Source organism: Pan paniscus, chromosome 4 (genome assembly GCF_029289425.2).
Source record: "Pan paniscus chromosome 4, NHGRI_mPanPan1-v2.0_pri, whole genome shotgun sequence".
NCBI lineage: Eukaryota > Metazoa > Chordata > Mammalia > Primates > Hominidae > Pan > Pan paniscus.
The window spans coordinates 125192161-125211816 of record NC_073253.2 but is presented as its reverse complement, the minus strand read 5'-3'; the positions used below and the strand labels follow the sequence as shown (position 1 = coordinate 125211816).

Below are 19656 nucleotides of genomic sequence, written 5' to 3'. Positions count from 1 at the left end.
TGACACAGACATGGCATATTGAGACGCAGCAGAGGTCAAAGTAGATTGGAAAAAGGAGGAAACGGATGACTTGTTGATAATTTAGGTCAGTGCTGAATAGAATTATAATGTGAGCCACAACTGCAAGACATATAATTTAATGTTTTTCTAGAAGCCTCATTTAAAAACAGGTGAAATTGATTTTCATACTTTTTATTCAACTTAATATATCCAAAATATCGGGAGATATTTTACATCCTTTTTATTAGTACTAATTTTTCAAAACCATTGTGTGCTCATCACTTACAGCACATCTGAATTCAAACTAGCCACATTTCCAATGTTCAATAGACACAAGTGGCTAGGGACTACCATATTGGACAGTGCATATATAGATCCTTGCAGACGTTCATAAAGACTTTGGCTTTTATTCCGAGTGACAATGAAGCTGTTGTGTAGAGTAGTGATCTGGTTTTTATTTATTGTTTACGAAGATCATTCTAGCTCCTATGGGGAGAAAATAAACTGCAGTGGGACAAGGGTAGAATTAGAGAAAACATTTAAATCTTTATTGAAGTGACCTCATCACTTGAGAATAGAAGGGAAAAAACAAGCCTCTTTTTTTTTTCTTCCTGCACAGCGTCTGCCCCTTTCCTTATTTGTAATAAGTAGAAGCTTTGGGAAAAGATTTTTATATAAATTTAATTTTATATGTATTCAGATTCCTGTTATTTGTGGGCGTTATTTGTGGGCGTTTCCCAAAGTCAGTGAAGTAATTTTCTCATCTCACTTTAGTTCTGAAGATACATGACTTTTAGAGGAGGTAATTTTCTGGGAAATCTCTATCAAGAACTCACTTTTTTATTTTCAAAACATTAAGTAATATAGGAATAATTTTTAAAAATTTCAATTGGATGTAAGGGTTGTTGAGGAGGAAATTTTCGTGGAACTAACATTGAAGAAAAATAAACATAATTGCATACCAAAATATAATAAAAATCTATATACTGTGTTAGAGGAAAGAATACACAAATACAGGTAATTCTATAATAATAACTCTGGGAAAAATGTCTCATATAGTTGCTGTTCTTATCTAAGCAAGAATGTGCCAATAAGTATACTTGTGAACCATCTCATAAAATCTCTGTGAAGCACCTCTATAGTGGATTTTGAGAAAAAAGCAATAATAAAATCCTTCTAAAATTATAATAGTTTACAAAGAAAATTACAAAACTGATTTTCTGTCTTTCCTAAACCCTTTAACAATTTCAAATATGTCCATATTAGACTACAGTAACATATGAATTATTTGCCACCTTCTCTGAGCTGTAGCTACTGGAACATAAGGTATCATCTGGATTCACAGTGAAGACAGATTTCTTCTGTAGAGATTGTGTTCCTGTGGCTTTGGAAAGACTTTAATGTCAACCACCCCAAGACAAAGTCTGCTATACTTAGCAGACAGTCTTTGAGCAAACTGCTCTAATGGGACTACATTAGATATTAAAACTAATTGGAAAAGGTTACTAATAACTTTAAAATCACAGAAAAGGCGCAAGTGACTTTAAAGGGTGGAATCATTTTTGATCATTTATGAAAGTAAAAGGTCAATATATACATGAATGTTCAGTTTATGCTTCTGTTACAAGGTATAATCAAGATTAGGCTTGTACTGACACTTTGAATCAGGATTTTACTAAGCTATTTTGAATGTTATCATTTTTTCTTGACAGATCAAGGCTGAGTTAATTTCATTTGTGTGAAGCAACTGTGGCATCTAGTGGTTAATAATCATAATGGTAATTCAGTTTGTTCCTAAGGGATAAATTGTGTTACAAAATATTTTTGATATTGCCAAGGAGTATTATAATCAGAGGGACATAATAAGGTAACAATTTGATTCTATTTTTATTTTCTCAGAAATCAGCATGAGAAGATGATCAAAATTCATATATTGAAACATGAAAAGGTAAATTATTTATGGCATATCATAAAACTATGTAAGTTTCAGAGCCTGGTATTAATCTACATTTAATCACCATGAAAATGTTCCAGTAAATTTTTTTACACTGAGCAAATTTGATGCTACCAAAGGTTTATTAATCAAGAATTACTTTTTAGGTATGATAATGCTATTGTAGCCTTGTTTTTTTATACAAAGAGTCCTTATTTTCTGAAATACATACTGAAATGTTTATAGATAAACTGGTATGATATCTGGGATTTAAATATATGGGATGGAGGGAGGTGCTAAATGGATGTAGATGTGAATAGGGTCTGATTGGCCAGGTATTGATTACTATTAGGGTAGGTAATTATCTTCAGATAAATTTGGATCTCTATAATAAAAAGTTTTTTTAAAAATACTTCATTTGTTTAAGGTCAGAACATACTCTTCATTTATTTTCTATAGATTTACCTAACCAAGAGATGGTCCACTTGTTTAAAACAATCAGTGAGAAGATCAATTGAGGAGGAAAGAATGAAACTCCTCCTGTCACTTAGGAAAGAGTCAAAAAGCAATCAATTGAAATAAAAACATCCACTTCTTCCAGCCCCTCTTGGCCCCATGACAGTCTGAGACATAAGCAAAATACTCGGTCAAGCTTTTACAAAGAAAAAGGGACTATTTACACATGAGAATTTTTTCGTAAGTAGTAATAGTCTATGATTAGGTAATGGGCTGCAAAATCTCAAGTTCCTAATCACTAACCTGAATTTATGCTAAAATAAAAAAGATTTTTATTTTTAATTGCCTCCGTTCACTACTTTCCTAAATCTCCAATTCAATATTTCCTACTCGGAAAACTTAAAATAACATGCATGTGCCACCTTCTTTCTGTTGCTTTAATTGTCAATCCCTGTTAATTATTGGTTTCCTTTCCTGTCCCATAGATCTGTGCTATTCAGTAGAGATATAATATTATCCACATATGTAATTTAAAATTTTTTAGTAGCCACATTTTACAAAGCAAGGACATGTGAAATTAATCTTACTAATATACTTTATTTTATTTTCCTTAATGTATCCAGTTCCAGTAGAGAGTAGAGTTGTGGGTATTCGAGGCTGGGAAGCATAAGGGGGAGGAGGAGGAGAACTTGCATAAAGGATTCAAAATTACAGCTAGATACGAGGAATGAGTTTGGGTGTTCTGAAGCATCACAGGGTGAATATGATTCATTATCATTTTTGTATATTTCCAAAAAGCTAGAAGAGAAGATTTTTGAATGTTCACAGCACAAAGAAAGGTAAAATGTTTCAGGTGATATGTATCATATGCTAATTACCCTGATTTGATCATTATATATTATGTACATGTATTAAAATATCACTCTGTATCCCATTAATATATACAATTATTACATGTCAACTAAAACTAAACGGATGGGGGAAGCTAAAACATTTTTTAAATTAAAAAAATACCATTTCTGACTATTAAGCCTAAAAACATTTTAAATGACAGAGAAAATTGGATTTCAGGATGTTTACAGGATTCATTGTGCTGCATTCCGAGATATCAACATATGAATACATTGCATATTTATACACATAAATATATATGTATGTATGTGTTTACATACAGAAACACTATATATATGTGTGTGTGTATGTACATATAGAAACACACATATATACATTTCTTTATAACCACATATCATAGACAAGTTAAACATAAGAGGAGAGATTAGGGGTCTTTCCTTTTCCGTAATGATTACTCTTATTTAAATTTTAGGATACCTTACTAGGATGTAGGAGAAGTTAGATACCATATCTCTCAACCCCGTGTCAAGGGGATATGGCTTAGGCTTAGCAAGTTGGGTATTCTATCTAAGATTTTCTATCTTGAGTGAATGAGACAGGAATAATTTATAATTCATCTTAAGGTGCTGCATACAGCAGTGGATTTTTATTTAAGTCTGTAGTGAACTAATAATGACACAAATATTTCAATAGTTATTTAAAGTAGGGATTTATGACTTTCAACAGAATATTGGCACCGGGAAAGCAGATTATTTTTCTGCCAGTCTTCAAAATTCTTGGGGGTGTTTGAAAATATAATTATTTTCTTTATGATGTTCTTTGAAATCAACAAGAACAAAGACACAACATACCAGAATCTCTGGGACACATTCAAAGCAGTGTGTAGAGGGAAATTTATAGCACTAAATGCCCACAAGACAAAGCAGGAAAGATCCAAAATTGACACCCTAACATCACAATTAAAAGAACTAGAAAAGTAAGAGCAAACACATTCAAAAGCTAGCAGAAGGCAAGAAATAACTAAAATCAGAGCAGAACTGAAGGAAATAGAGACACAAAAAACCCTTCAAAAAATTAATGAATCCAGGAGCTGGTTTTTTGAAAGGATCAACAAAATTGATAGACTGCTAGCAAGACTAATAAAGAAGTAAAGAGAGAAGAATCAAATAGACGCAATAAAAAATGATAAAGGGGATATCACCACCGATCCCACAGAAATACAAACTACCATCAGAGAAGACTACAAACACCTCTACGCAAATAAACTAGAAAATCTAGAAGAAATAGATAAATTCCTGGACACATACACCCTCCCAAGACTAAACCAGGAAGAAGTTGACTCTCTGAATAGACCAATAACAGGATCTGAAATTGTGGCAATAATCAATAGCTTACCAACCAAAAAGAGTCCAGGACCACATGGATTCACAGCCGAATTCTACCAGAGGTACAAGGAGGAACTGGTACCATTCCTTCTGAAACTATTCCAATCAATAGAAAAAGAGGGAATCCTCCCTAACTCATTTTGTGAGGCCAGCATCATCCTGATACCAAAGCCTGGCAGAGACACAACAAAAAAAGAGAATTTTAGACCAATATCCTTGTTGAACATTGATGCAAAAATCCTCAATAAAATACTGGCAAACCGAATCCAGCAGCACATCAAAAAGCTTATCCACCATGATCAAGTGGACTTCATCCCTGGGATGCAAGGCTGGTTCAATATATGCAAATCAATAAATGTAATCCAGCATATAAACAGAACCAAAGACAAAAACCACATGATTATCTCAATAGATGCAGAAAAGGCCTTTGACAAAATTCAACAACCCTTCATGCTAAAAACTCTCAATAAATTAGGTATTCATGGGACGTATCTCAAAATAATAAGAGCTATCTATGACAAACCCACAGCCAATATCATACTGAATGGGCAAAAACTGCAAGCATTCCCTTTGAAAACTGGCACAAGACAGGGATGCCCTCTCTCACCACTCCTATTCAACATAGTGTTGGAAGTTCTGGCCAGGGCAATTAGGCAGGAGAAGGAAATAAAGGGTATTCAATTAGGAAAAGAGGAAGTGAAATTGTCCCTGTTTGCAGATGACATGATTGTATATCTAGAAAACCCCATTGTCTCAGCCCAAAATCTCCTTAAGCTGATAAGCAACTTCAGCAAAGTCTCGGGATACAAAATCAATGTACAAAAATCACAAGCATTCTAATACACCAATAACAGACAAACAGAGAGCCAAATCATGAGTAAACTCCCATTCACAATTGCTTCAAAGAGAATAAAATACCTAGGAATCCAACTTACAAGGGATGTGAAGGACCTCTTCAAGGAGAACTACAAACCACTGCTCAAGGAAATAAAAGAGGATACAAACAAATGGAAGAACGTTCCATGCTCATGGGTAGGAAGAATCAATATCTTGAAAATGGCCATACTGCCCAAGGTAATTTATAGATTCAATGCCATCCCCATCAAGCTACCAATGACTTTCTTCACAGAATTGGAAAAAACTACTTTAAAGTTCATATGGAACCAAAAAAGAGCCCACATCGCCAAGTCAATCCTAAGCCAAAAGAACAAAGCTGGAGGCATCATGCTACCTGACTTCAAACTATACTACAAGGCCACAGTAACCAAAACAGCATGGTACTGGTACCAAAACAGAGATATAGATCAATGGAACAGAACAGAGCCCTCAGAAATAGCATCGCATATCTACAACTATCTGATCTTTGACAAACCTGAGAAAAGCAATGGGGAAAGGTTTCTCTATTTAATAAATGGTGCTGGGAAAACTGGCTAGCCATATGTAGAAAGCTGAAACTGGATCCCTTCCTTACACCTTATACAAAAATTAATTGAAGATGGATTAAAGACTTAAACATTAGACCTAAAACCATAAAAACCCTAGATGAAATCCTAGGCATTACCATTCAGGACATAGGCATGGGCAAGGACTTCATGTCTAAAACACCAAAAGCAATGGCAACAAAAGCCAAAATTGACAAATGGGATCTAATTAAACTAAATATTTTCTGCACAGCAAAAGAAACTACCATCAGAGTGAACAGGCAACCTACAAAATGGGAGAAAATTTTCACAACCTACTCATCTGACAAAGGGCTAATATCCAGAATCTACAATGAACTCAAACAAATTTACAAGAAAAAAACAACCCCATCAAAAAGTGGGCGAAGGACATGAACAGACACTTCTCAAAAGAAGACATTTATGCAGCCAAAAAACACATGAAAAAATGCTCAGCATCACTGGCCATCAGAGAAATGCAAATCAAAACCACTATGAGATACTATCTCACACCAGTTAGAATAACCATCATTAAAAAGTCAGGAAACAACAGATGCTGGAGAGGATGTGGAGAAATAGGAACATTTTTACACTTTTGGTGGGACTGTAAACTAGTTCAACCATTGTGGAAGTCGGTGTGGCGATTCCTCAGGGATCTAGAACTAGAAATACCATTTGACCCAGCCATCCCATTACTGGGTATATACCCAAATGACTATAAATCCTGCTGCTATAAAGACACATGCACACATATGTTTATTGCGGCACTATTCACAGTAGCAAAGACTTGGAACCAACCCAAATGTCCAACAATGATAGACTGGATTAAGAAAATGTGGACATATACACCATGGAATACTATGCAGCCATAAAAAATGATGAGCTCATGTCCTTTGTAGGGACATGGATGAAATTGGAAATCATCATTCTCAATAAACTATCGCAAGGACAAAAAACCAAACACCGCATGTTCTCACTCATAGGTGGGAATTGAACAATGAGAACACATGGACACAGGAAGAGGAACATCACACTCTGGGGATTGTTGTGGGGTGGGGGGAGGGGGGAGGGATAGGTTTAGGAGATATACCTAATGCTCAATGACGAGTTAATAGGTGCGGCACACCAGCATGGCACTTGTATACATGTGTAACTAACCTGCACATTGTGCACATGTACCCTAAAACTTAAAGTATAATATTAATAAAATAAAATTTAAAAAAGAAAATATAATTATTTTCATAATCTTATTTAATCATGTTAACATGTGTTAGGTTTGTTATTTTAAATGAAATAATAAATGTTTAATTTTATCTCATTTTAAATTTATCATGCAATATATGCTTGAGATCCCTTAAGAACAAAATGTTTGAGATTGCTAGTCTAAAGAAATTCCTTACTTTAGTTTTTTTTCTGCTAAAAGTACCAAAAAAAATTACCTAGGAAAAATTAACAAGAGTTAGAATTTCCTGTCCTGGCCATGCACGGTGGCTGATGCCTGTAATCCCAGCACTTTGGAAAGCTGAGGCAGGTGGATCACCTGAGGTCAGGAGCTCGAGACCAGCCTGGCCAACATGGCAAAACCCCATCTCTACTGAAAATACAAAAATAGCTGGGTGTGGTGGCACATGCCTGTAGTCCCAACTACTCAGGAGGCTGAGGCAGGAGAATCGCTTGAACCCGGGAGGCGGAGGTTGCAGTGAGCCGAGGTACCGCCACTGCACTCCAGCCTGGGTGACAGAGTGAGACTCCATCTCAAAAGAAAAATTATAAAAATAATAATAGTAAAATAATTTTCTGTCCATGATGGAACATCAATAGTGGGGTGACATATAGAGTAACTGGCCATGAATTTGCATTTTTGAACTTTGAATTTTTTTAAAATTACACTTTAAGTTCTGGGATACATGTGCAGAATGTGAAGGTTAGTTACATATGTATACACGTGCCATGGTGGTTTGCTGCACCCATCAACCTGTCATCTACATTAGGTATTTCTCCTAATGCTATCCCTCCCCAAGCCCCACAACCCCCACAACAGTCCCCAGTGTGTGATGTTCTCCTCCCTGTGTCCATGTGTTCTCATTGTTCAACTCCCACTTGTGAGTGAGAACATGTGGTGTTTGGTTTTCTGTTCTCCTGGTTAGTTTGCTGATAATGGCAGTTTCCAGCTTCATCCGTGTCCCTGCAAAGGACATGAACTCATCCTTTTTATGGCTGAATAGTATTTCATGGTGTATATGTGCCACATTTTCTTTATCCAATCTATCATTGATAGGCATTTGGGTTGTCTGCAAGTCTTTGCTGTTGTGAACAGTGCTGCAATCAGCATATGTGTGGATGTGTCTTTATAGTAGAATGATTTATAATCCTTTGGGTATATGCCCAGTTATGGCATTGCTGGGTCAAATGATATTTCTGGTTCTAGATCCTTGAGGAATCGCCACACTGTCTTCCACAATGATTCAACTAATTTACACTCCCACCAACAGTGTAAAAGCATTCCTATTTCTCCACATCCTCTCCAGCATCTGTTGTTTCCTGACTTTTTAATGATCACCATTCTAACTGGTGTGAGATGGTATCTCATTGTGGTTTTGATTTGCATTTCTGTAATGACCATTGATGATGAGCTTTTTTTCATATGTTTGTTGGCCATACAAATGTCTTCTTTTGAGAAGTGTCTCTTCATATCCTGTGCCCATTTTTTGATGGGGTTTTTTTTTCTTGTAAATTTGTTTAAGTTATTTGTAGATTCTGGATATTAGCTCTTTGTCAGATGGATAGATTGCAAAAATTTTCTCCTGTAGGTTGCCTGTTCACTCTGATGATTTTTTTTTCTTTTTCTTCTTTTTTTTTTTTTTTTTTTTTTTGCTGTGCAGAAGCTCTTTAGTTTAATTAGATTTCATTTGTCACTTTTGGCTTTTTTTGCCATTGTTTTTGGGTTTTAGTCATGAAGTCTTTACCCATGCATATGTCCTGAATGGTATCACCTAGGTTTTCTTCTAGGGTGTGTATGGTTTTAGGTCTTACATTTAAGTCTTTCATCCATCTTGAGTGGATTTTTGTATAAGGTGTCAGGAAGGGGCCCAGTTTCAGTTTTCTGCATATGGCTAGCCAGTTTTCCCAGCACCATTTATTAAATAGGGAATCCTTTCCCCATTGCTTGTTTTTGTCAGGTTTGTCAAAGATCAGATGATTGTAGATGTGTGGTGTTGTTTCTGAGGCCTCTGTTCTGTTCCATTGGTCTACATATCTGTTTGGTACCAGTATCATACTGTTTTAGTTACTGTAGCCTTGTAGTATACTTTGAAGTCACAATAATAGTGGGAGACTTTAACACCCCACTGTCAATATTAGACAGATCAAAGAGACAGAAAATTAACAAGGATATTCAGGACTTGAACTCAGCTCTGGACCAAGCGGACCTAATAGACATCTATAGAACTCTCCACCCCAAATCAAAAGAAGATACATTCTTCTCAGCACCTCATTGGACTTATTCTAAAATTGACCATATAATTGGAAGTAAAACACCCTCAGCAAATGCAAAAGAATGGAAATTATAACAACCTGTGTCTCAGACCACAGTGCAAGCAAATTAGAACTCAGGATTGAGGAACTCACTCAAAACTGCACAACTGCATGGAAACTGAACAACCTGCTCCTGAATGACTACTGGGTAAATAACAAAATGAAGGTAGAAATAAAGACGTTCTTTGAAACCAATGAGAACAAAGACACAATGTGCCAGAATCTCTGGGACACATTTAAAGCAGTGTGTAGAGGAAAATTTATAGCACTAAATACCCACAAGGGAAAGCAGGAAAGATGTAAAATAGCCACCCTAACATCACAATTAAAAGAACTAGAAAAGCAAGAGCAAACAAATCCAAAAGCTAGCAGAAGACAAGAAATAACTAAAATTGGAGCAGAACTGAAAGAGATAGAGACACGAAAAACCCTTCAAAATAATAAATGAATCCAGGAGCTGTTTTTTTTAATAATAAAATAGACCGCTAGCCAGACTAATAAAGAAGAAAAGAGAGAAGAATCAAATAGACACAATAAAAAATGATAAAGGGGATATTACCACTGATCCGACAGAAATACAAACTACCACAAGAAAATGCTGTAAACACCTCCATACAAATAAACTAGGAAATCTAGAAGAAATGGATAAATTCCTGGACACATACACCCTCCCAAGACTAAACCAGGAAGAAGTCAAATCCCTGAATCGACCAATAACGAGTTCTGAAATTGAGGCAGTAATTAATAGCCTACCAACCAAAAAAAGCACAGGACCAGAGGATTCACAGCTGAATTCTACCAGAGGTACAAAGAGGATCTGGTACCATTCCTTCTGAAACTATTCCAAACAATAGAAAAAGAGGGATTCCTCCATAACTCATTTTGTGAGGCCAGCATCATCCTGATACCAAAACCTGGCAGACACACAACAGAAAAAAAAGAAAATTTCAGGCCAATATCTCTGATGAACACCAATGTGAAAATCCTCAATAGAATAGTGGCAAACCGAATCCAACAGCACATCAAAAATCTTATCCACCATGATCAAATCAGCTTCATCCCTGGGATGCAAAGCTGGATCAACATATGCAAATCAATAAACGTAATCCCTCACATAAACAGAACCAATGACAAAAACCACATGATTATCTCAATAGATGCTGAAAACACCTTCGATAAAATTCAACATCCCTTCATGCTAAAAATCCTCAATAAACTAGGTATTGATGGAATGTATCTCAAAATAATAAGAGCTATTTATGACAAACCCACAGCCAATATCATACTGAATGGGCAAAAGGTGGAAGCATTCCCTTTGAAAACTGGCACACGAAAAGGGTGCCCTCTCTCACCACTCCTGTTCAACATAGCATTGGAAGCTCTGGCCAGGGCAATCAGGCAAGAGAAAGAAATAAAGTGTATTCAAATAGGAAGAGAGAAAGTCAAATTGTCTCTCTTTCCAGATGACTTGATTGTATATTTAGAAAACCCTATCATCTCAGCCCAAAATGTCCTTAAGCTGATAAGCAACTTCAGCAAAGTCTCAGGATACAAAATCAATGTGTGAAAATCACAAGCATTCCTATACTCCAATAATAGGGAGCCAAATAATGAGTGAACTCCCATTCACAATTGCTACAAAGAAAATAAAATACCTAGGAATACAACTTACAAGGGATGTGAAGGACCTCTTCAAGGAGAACTACAAACCACTGCTCAAGGAAATGAGAGAGGACACAAACAACTGGAAAAACATTCCATAAGCATGGATACCAAAAATCGATACCATAAAAATGGCCATACTGCCCAAAGTAATTTATAGATTTGATGCTATCCCCATCAAGCTACCATCGACTATCTTCACAGAGTTAGAAAAAACTACTTTAAGTTTCATATGGAACAAAAAAAGAGCCCGTATAGGCAAGACAATCCTAAGCAAGTGAAATGTTTTTAAGTACATGATTGTCTCCATGTTTCTAGAGTCACACCTATTGTTTTTTAGGAATCCAGTAGTTTGAATGAATCGTCTGAGACCAATATAATTTAAATTTTTCAAGACTTGTCTAATTTATATACAGTAACAAATTAATACCTTTAACAATTTGGGGAATATACTTCTCATTTCTACAAAAATAAGCTCCAGGATAGTGCGTTACTCTGAAGTTCCAATCATTTTGTATTATTCCATCAAAGAAATAATGTCTTGATTAGTTAATTCTATAGTTGGACAATCATAAAATTTAGTGAGGAAGGAAGATAACCTTGCCATACCAATAAAGTTGAAGGAGCAATTATTTTCCTTTTGATGCCAATTAGAGCTCTAGGAATAGAGGGAATGCTAACTCCAAATTAAATTTTGTGAGTATGAAAAAAGTAAAATTGCACGCATAAGTTAAATTCTAGAAGAATTTACAAGTGATCATCATCTAGAAAATGCAACAACACTATTGTGCAGGATCCATAGTATGGGGTGGAGAATGGTGATGATGCTTTCTCTCACTGGGCCCCTGTGGCCTTATCTCTGAGTTTTTATTAGGCAGAAAGAGGACAAGAAGAATAGCTTCAAGCCAAGAATAAGAGCAAATATTATAAGTTAGGGTGAAGCACTACATTCTTTAGACCCCCACTGAAGCTTTGCTCACCCTCCATTCTACAACACACATTATTTTTGTTCCAGACTGCTCTCCCCATGTCGACCTTTACAGAAAAGCAGGCAGGAATAAAACAGTGCCATCTGAATCAGATTAAAATTAAATCTAGGTTTTAGTATTAGCAGCACAGCATTAGGATTCCAGGACACAGTACAGTCATCCAAGTCATCTGAAACCTTCTTGTATGCATGCAGAACCCAGTTGGCCATGATGGTATACAAATAATTAAAATGTTGGCACCTAGGTCAGTGTTTTTCAAAGTGGAATATTACATAAGTATTTCTAATGCTTTTTTGTGGCATAACTATTAATAGTAAATCTGAAATCCTACTGAATTAGAATCTCTGAAGGTAGGGGCCAGGAATCCACATTTATAACAAAATAAATGTGAATTAGAAATGCTAAGCAATTCTTAAGCATACTAGAGCTTGTGAACTACTGTTTAAATCTTCTTGATAACTTGATAATTCAAAGTCCTAACAGCACACTTTAAGTTAATATAAAAACTAATATGAAAAGCAAAACTATTATACCCTTCTACTTACATTTACCAATCTCAAAAACATGGATTGATGGCTAAAATCCTAGGTTCTCCAGTACAGAACAAAATTACCTTCATTTAATTTTGTTTTCAAATTGAATATATGTATATTTCCCTAACTCTTGGTTTGAATTACTCATAAAGCAGACTTTGAGATAAGGATGTGAGAATAAGTTGTTTATTTGTAAAGTGATCCCAGGGAATACTGGTATAAAAGTTGAAAAGTGTAAAAGGAAAACTAAGGGAAGAAAAGTAGCCAAAAAAGGATAAATTCTGAAGCCAGTTACCATTGTAGATAATAGAGCATAACTCTGCTTGGGAAATTCTGGTAGTCAGTGTAGGCCATGGCCCTTAGACTTATCGACTGGAAAAGAAGTCGGGATATTTATACACAAACACCTTCATTCATCATCCTAGGGGACACTATCTTGTCTTGTGGCACTTGTAGCCAGCCCCTTGCACAGTCAGACTGCGCTCCACCTGCCAGAGGAAGCCCCTCAGTGAAGAGTTAAAAGGGCTGGTAATTGCAAGATAGAGCATTAGCAAACACTGAAGTGGTAAGGAGAGGAGATGTGGGTAGGACCCTGGTAGCCTCTGCTCTAACCCACTAATTGAAAGTGATATTCACTCCTAAAGCAAATTTCTATACTACTACAGATATAAACCATGTAAGTAATCCTTAATACACCAAGTGAATTTTCAAAAAATGTGCCTTGCAAATTCAGAGTTCTGTAAATTGAGGAATGTATCTTATGTATACAATCCACTTTATGGGACTATTGGGGCTGCTGATGTTTTCCCTGTTGCCACTTCCTACTGAACTACCAGAATTCATGGTAGGGGACCACTACTGCCATCATACCATGTATTATTTTGGGGGATTCCCTTTGACTATTAAAAAAAATTACCAGGGAATATTTCAAACATATGCAAAGTATATAGACTAGAACTCCCTGTACAGTTCATCCAACTTCAACTCATGACCAATTTTATCTATATCACCACCGGCTTGATCCCTAATGGATTATTTTAAAGCAAATCACAAATGCAATATCATTTATATATTAATATTTCAGTATGTATCTCTAAAAGATAGGGACTTTAAAATAACCAAATATCATGACCTTACACAATACCCAAGAAACATTTCCTAATATTATTAAATATTATTCAAATTCCCAACAGTCTCATCAGTTCCATATTTTCACAATAGTCTCATCAATTCCCTATAATCAGTATCGTTTTATATGCTTCTCAAGCTTCTCTAGTAGGTTATGCCTCTATGTCTTTGTCTTTTTTTATATTATATTTAGTTAAAAAGAAAAACTGGGTCATTTGCCCTATGGGGTTTCCTACAACCTGAGATTTTGCAGATTCCACCCCTGTGGTGTCATTTATCACACGTCTCTATGTTCTGTATGCCCTGTGAGTTGGTAAGATGGTATAGGGTGTAGAGAATTGCCAATGCAAGTTTACTTTTTTCTTCTTGAACCAAAGGACTTCATAGACAGCTTTATGTTCTTTCAGAAGGAGACATGTAATATTTGTCTATTCTGATGTAAGCAGCTGTTTATAATTAATTCCTATATTCATCAATTCATTTGAAGTTGCAAATGGCAATATTCTAATTCTACCATTGTTCTTCCTTATTTCTGAAATACTTCTTTCTATAAAGAGAAAACTTACTATTATCTAGTGGTACAATATGGATAAAAATAAGATAAATAGGTCTTTCCTTTTACTCTTAGTTTTTGGTGATCTAGAGATTTGAAAAAATGATTAATACCAATGTCTATGCTCAGTTCCTTAGAAGAACTTGCTAAGTAAAACTAATTGAAATAATCCCAAAATGGAAGCTTATTTACACTAGAAGCAATCTTATTTTCTGCTATGTAATCCCTAATCATATCACTAATATTTCAGCCTACACATCAAGACGTAAGTTATGGCTGTGAGAAGAAAAAGAAGCTATATTTTCCCATTTTTACTTTTTTATTCGTTAGGTGGTATTTATTGACCTTTTAAAATTTGGAAACATGTAGGCTATGAAGGTAAGGTAGAAAGCTGGACATATATATATATATATATATATATATATATGGAGAGAGAGAGAGAGAGAGGTACACACACAGTTCCTAGCCATCTGGAACTTCTGGTATATTATATATGAATTATTTATGAATCGTAGGAAATTGTGCTCAAAAAGAGTTCAGTGGGATTGAATTTGGGAAAGGAAAAAACCTGCTAAACACGGTTCTTTTATACAGTGAGTGTTTACATAGTCATTTTCTATGTGGTTTTGGCTTCAGCTGGGGTTCGCTGTCTTTTCCTGTCTGTATTGATGCCCCTTTTCTTCTTAGGTTATTCATTAATGATACAGTGATGTCGGACATCAAGAGACCTACATTGCAGTCCATGCTTTTAGGGTTGCTACAATATCTGTGAAACTTTCATAGAAAATTCAACTCTGCTAATCATTTATTCACCAGTAAAAATAGGGGTATTGGGCTAGAATAGAGGTGAACAAACTATAGCCCATAGGCTAAATCCAGACCATCACCTGATTTTGTATGGCCTACAAGTTAAGAATGATTTTTACATCTTAAAATGGTTTTACATTTTTAAATTGTTACATTTTAAATATTATGTAAGTACCCACACAATATCCTCAATTTTGCCATTTGGCCTGCAAAACCTAAAATATTTAATATTTGGCTTTTTAAATAAAAGTTCACCAATCCCTGGCTACAGCAGTGATTTTTAATCTGTTTTCAGTAGCGGAACTTTAAAAAAGAGAAAAGAATTATGATACAAACTCCTCTGCTTAAAACAAATAAATTGTACATTTACTTAAATCAATTTAAAGTTGTTAATAATTGCTTACTAAAAAATTCAGTGAGGAACAATGAGGTTTGATGAACATGATAGACGTAAGGAAGGAACAATTTTGACATTGAGGATTGTAGATAGCAATTGCAGTCTTAAAGAAGATACAGCCTATAATTTATTCCTGTGGATATTTTTGTCAGACTAGTTCAAATATAAAATCCTGTATCAAGTAGATAAGTGATTATAAATAGTAGCATTTTTTTAACAACTCACCTTGCCATCTGAGGACACTCTGAAATTAAACTGATCCAAATTCTTTAAAAATAAGTAGAAAATTTTGATTTTACTTACAACATCCAAGAAGAGCTCTCGTAATCAAAAAAATAGTAATTAGACAAGAAGCATCGACAATTGGAAATAAGAGATAAAGCTGTCTATATTTTAACACTTTATGTGTTCTGTTTTTTTTTTTTTTTTTTTTTTTTTTTTTGAGGTGGAGTCTGGCTCTGCCGCCCAGGCTGGAGCGCAGTGGTGCGATCTCGGCTCACTGCAAGCTCCGCCTCCCGGGTTCACGCCATTCTCCTGCCTCAGCCTCCTAGTAGCTGGGACTACAGGCACCCGCCACCACGCCCGGCTAATTTTTTGTATTTTTGGTAGAGACGGGGTTTCACCGTGTTAGCCAGGATGGTCTCGATCTCCTGACCTCGTGATCCGCCCGCCTTGGCCTCCCAAAGTGCTAGGATTACAGGTGTGAGCCATCGCGCCCGGCCAACACTTTATGTTTTCTTGTCATTGCATCACCGAGGAGCAGGCAACCAACAGATCAATTTGCTGCTTTAATTTTATGTTAGTGGATATAAGCAAGCTTGAATTTAAAAGATATCAGTGAAAAACAACAGCCTTCTTGCTTAATGGTTCCTTAACATAGTGTTCAAGTATGTGCATAAATATGACAGTTGCAGCTTTATTCTGAAGTTCAAGAAGAAACAGGTAACTTTAAATTACAATGGGATTAAAGTTAGTATAATTTGGCATTATATTTTATGAGAGATTAGATTAAAAGCAAGGTGAAAATTGGGTTGAGTGAAAATTACCCTTGAAAACTCCTTATTTGCCTATAAAGTAGATTATACATGGTTTTGGATATGTATATCTTTATGTAATGCATTTTATGCCACTTAAGTTTGAGGACTACGGAACTACACTAAGAGGAAAGAATATATTCATATGTCTGAGAATTCTGCCCTTAAAATAACCTACTACACCCTTGCAGTGAGTACAGGGTGGGTAGAGAATTCAGAAATACTCCTTGTGTTCAATGTTTATCTTCCACTGACATTCTTTAATAGCTTTGCAAATTGTTGTGTGGATTAAGTTAGTTAAACAAGATGAACACCCCCAGCATAAGGTCTGGAAAACAGAAAGTGCTTAATAGATATTCCCTATATTTGAATATGACTGAAATATACACTCACACACATTTACATAGAAAAATGTGATTTCTTTTTTTTTTTTCTTGAGAGGGAGTCTCGCTCTGTCACCCAGGCTGGAGTGCAGTGGCTCGATCTCCGCTCACTGCAAGCTCCGCCTCCCGGGTTCAAGCCATTCTCCTGCCTCAGCCTCCCGAGTAGCTGGGACTACAGGCGCTCGCCATCACGCCTGGCTAATTTTTTTGTATTTTTGGTAGAGACGGGGTTTCACCGTGTTAGCCAGGATGGTCTCTATCTCCAGACCTCGTGATCCGCCCTCCTCAGCCTCCCAAAGTGCTAGGATTACAGGCGTGAGCCACCGCGCCCAGCCGAAAAATGTGATTTCTTGGTCCATCTGCCTAGTGGCCTTTGCTCTTTGACTCCACCCATCATCTAGTCCCCTTTTCATTTATTTGGCAAAGATTTACTGAGCACTTGCTTTGTGGTCCTGTTCTAAGTGCTGGGATTTCATTAAACAAAACAGATCAAATTCTCTCACCCTTGTCTTGGGGAGCTACACACTGGTGGGGAGTGGCAGACAATAAAATGAAACATATTTTAACATTGTACAGTACATGGTGGCTCACGCCTCTAATCTCAGTACTTTGGGAGGCCGAGGCAGGCAGATCGCGCAGTCAAGGGATCAAGACCATCCTGGCTAACATGGTAAAACCCTGTCTCTACTAAAAGTACAAAAGTTAGCTGGGCATGGTGGGGCACGCCTGTAGTCCCAGCTACTCGGGAGGCTGAGGCAGGAGAATCTCTTGAACCGGGATGCGGAGGTTGCAGTGAGCCGAGATGGCGCCATTGCACTCCAGCCTGGCGACAGAGCTAGACCCTGTCTCAAAAAAAAAAAAAAAAGAAAAAAAGAAAAGAAAAGAAAACATAAGACAGAGAAGTGGGTTAAGAACTTAGGGATAGGGAGGCAGTTGTTAAAGATGTGGTCAGGAAAGGTCTCATTAAGAAGATCACATATGAGCAAATACTTGAAGGAGGTGAGGAACAAAACGCTGTGATTCCTGTGGAGGGAGCATTCCAGGCAGATGGAAGCGTGATATGTGCCAGAAGCAGCAAGGAGGCTGGGATGGCTGAAGGGGAGTGTAGTAAGGGGAATGTCATAAAAGATGAGGTTAGCAAGGTAAGGGATATGCCCTGTAGCACCTGTTGGCCAATGTAAGGCTTTCACTTGGAGTGAGATGGGAAGCCATTGCAGAGTTTTGAGCAGAGGAGGCCTCTGACCTCGCTTAAGTTTTAACACACATTCCTCCAGAATGGGCCTCATGGAGTAACATCTTATGTGATAGGTTCTCAAATTAAGTTTTAAGCTACACACACATTTGGTATTTCTTCACAATATAAAACTTTTAGGTTTACCTGCTATTTTTTCATTACAGCATTAAAAATAGCCAAAAACACTATTTTTGAATGAATTCCAATCGAACATTTCTGGAACCCCTAAGACCCCACCTGTGGACCCACAGAACATAGGCTGATGTCTCCTGAGTTAGATGAGCTTAAAAACTCTTCTAGTTCAATGTTCTGTGTAATCCTCAGTCTCAGAATGCCAGATAAGTTGGCCTGACTTAGTTTCCAGCTACAGGTATTTATGTCTGACCTCTTTAGTTCGTTCTCTAGCTGTTTTTAAATAGTTATTCTTCTTTTCCTGCAAATGGCATCTCCTTATTCCTTCATCTAGCTGCTGCTTAGGGATCCTCCTGGCATTTATTTTGGGCATTATCTCCAACTCATTGGAGCTTAGATGTATTTGATTAATAGCACTTCAAGATGGCTAAAGTTGATGAGATTTTCTTGTCACTTGCTATATTATTTCAGAGGTATCATTAATGAAACTGTTAAGTCAAGCTACAGATCATGGTTATGTATGTGTGACAGGAATATTGTTGTTGCTGGGTTTTTTTCAGATAATAGTTTGTATTTATCTTCAGTTTTTCTCCTTCTTCCTCCTATTTCAAGCTGGTAGCCAGGCTGTTTATATTTCCTTGCTCCCAGCCTCTTTTGCTCTTTGCAGAGCTGGAAGTAGAGTCCTCCTGAGGACAACAGCCGTTTCTATCTATTGAAAAAAGTATTAGCTCATGGATGAGAGCATTTTGGCTATCCCAGCAGGTAAGGGGAGAGTGGAGAAAGGAGTGAGACCTTTGAAGCCAGGCAGTGATGACATTTCTAGTTTCTAAAAGGGGACCAAGATCTGTGCGTCCCATAATGTTTGGTGACTTGAGTCCCTCTAGTAGCAGCCTCCAGGGATTTGGTACCCTAGACACAGTGGTCCCACCTCAACAAAAACCCAGGACACCCAATAGAAAGAGCAGAGAGAGTCACTAGACCAGAAGGTACCATGCATAAAGGAGAGATGGATATATTAGCAGAAACCACGGAGGACCCATATCCTTTGAAGCATCTCAGATACTTGATCCTGTGCAAAACCCTAAGACTTTAAACAGCCCTGATGGGAAGATGTATCCTAGAAATGTCTGAGATTTGATTTCATACTGTCCCCTCAAAATAGAGGACTGAAGATGAACTTAAGAAGACTTAAAAAAATAAATGTT

The 19656-nt window shown here is 36.7% G+C and overlaps 1 long non-coding RNA gene across 1 annotated transcript in view; it reads left to right on the top strand.

Annotated features, from left to right (window-relative positions):
- LOC117980374 (uncharacterized) overlaps window positions 1-19656 on the top strand; it is a 132708-nt gene that overhangs the window by 4264 nt on the left and 108788 nt on the right. Inside the window, exon 2 of the long non-coding RNA XR_004671647.2 lies at window positions 1900-1948. This is a non-coding gene — a long non-coding RNA (uncharacterized LOC117980374). The remainder of the gene's footprint in view (window positions 1-1899; window positions 1949-19656) is intronic.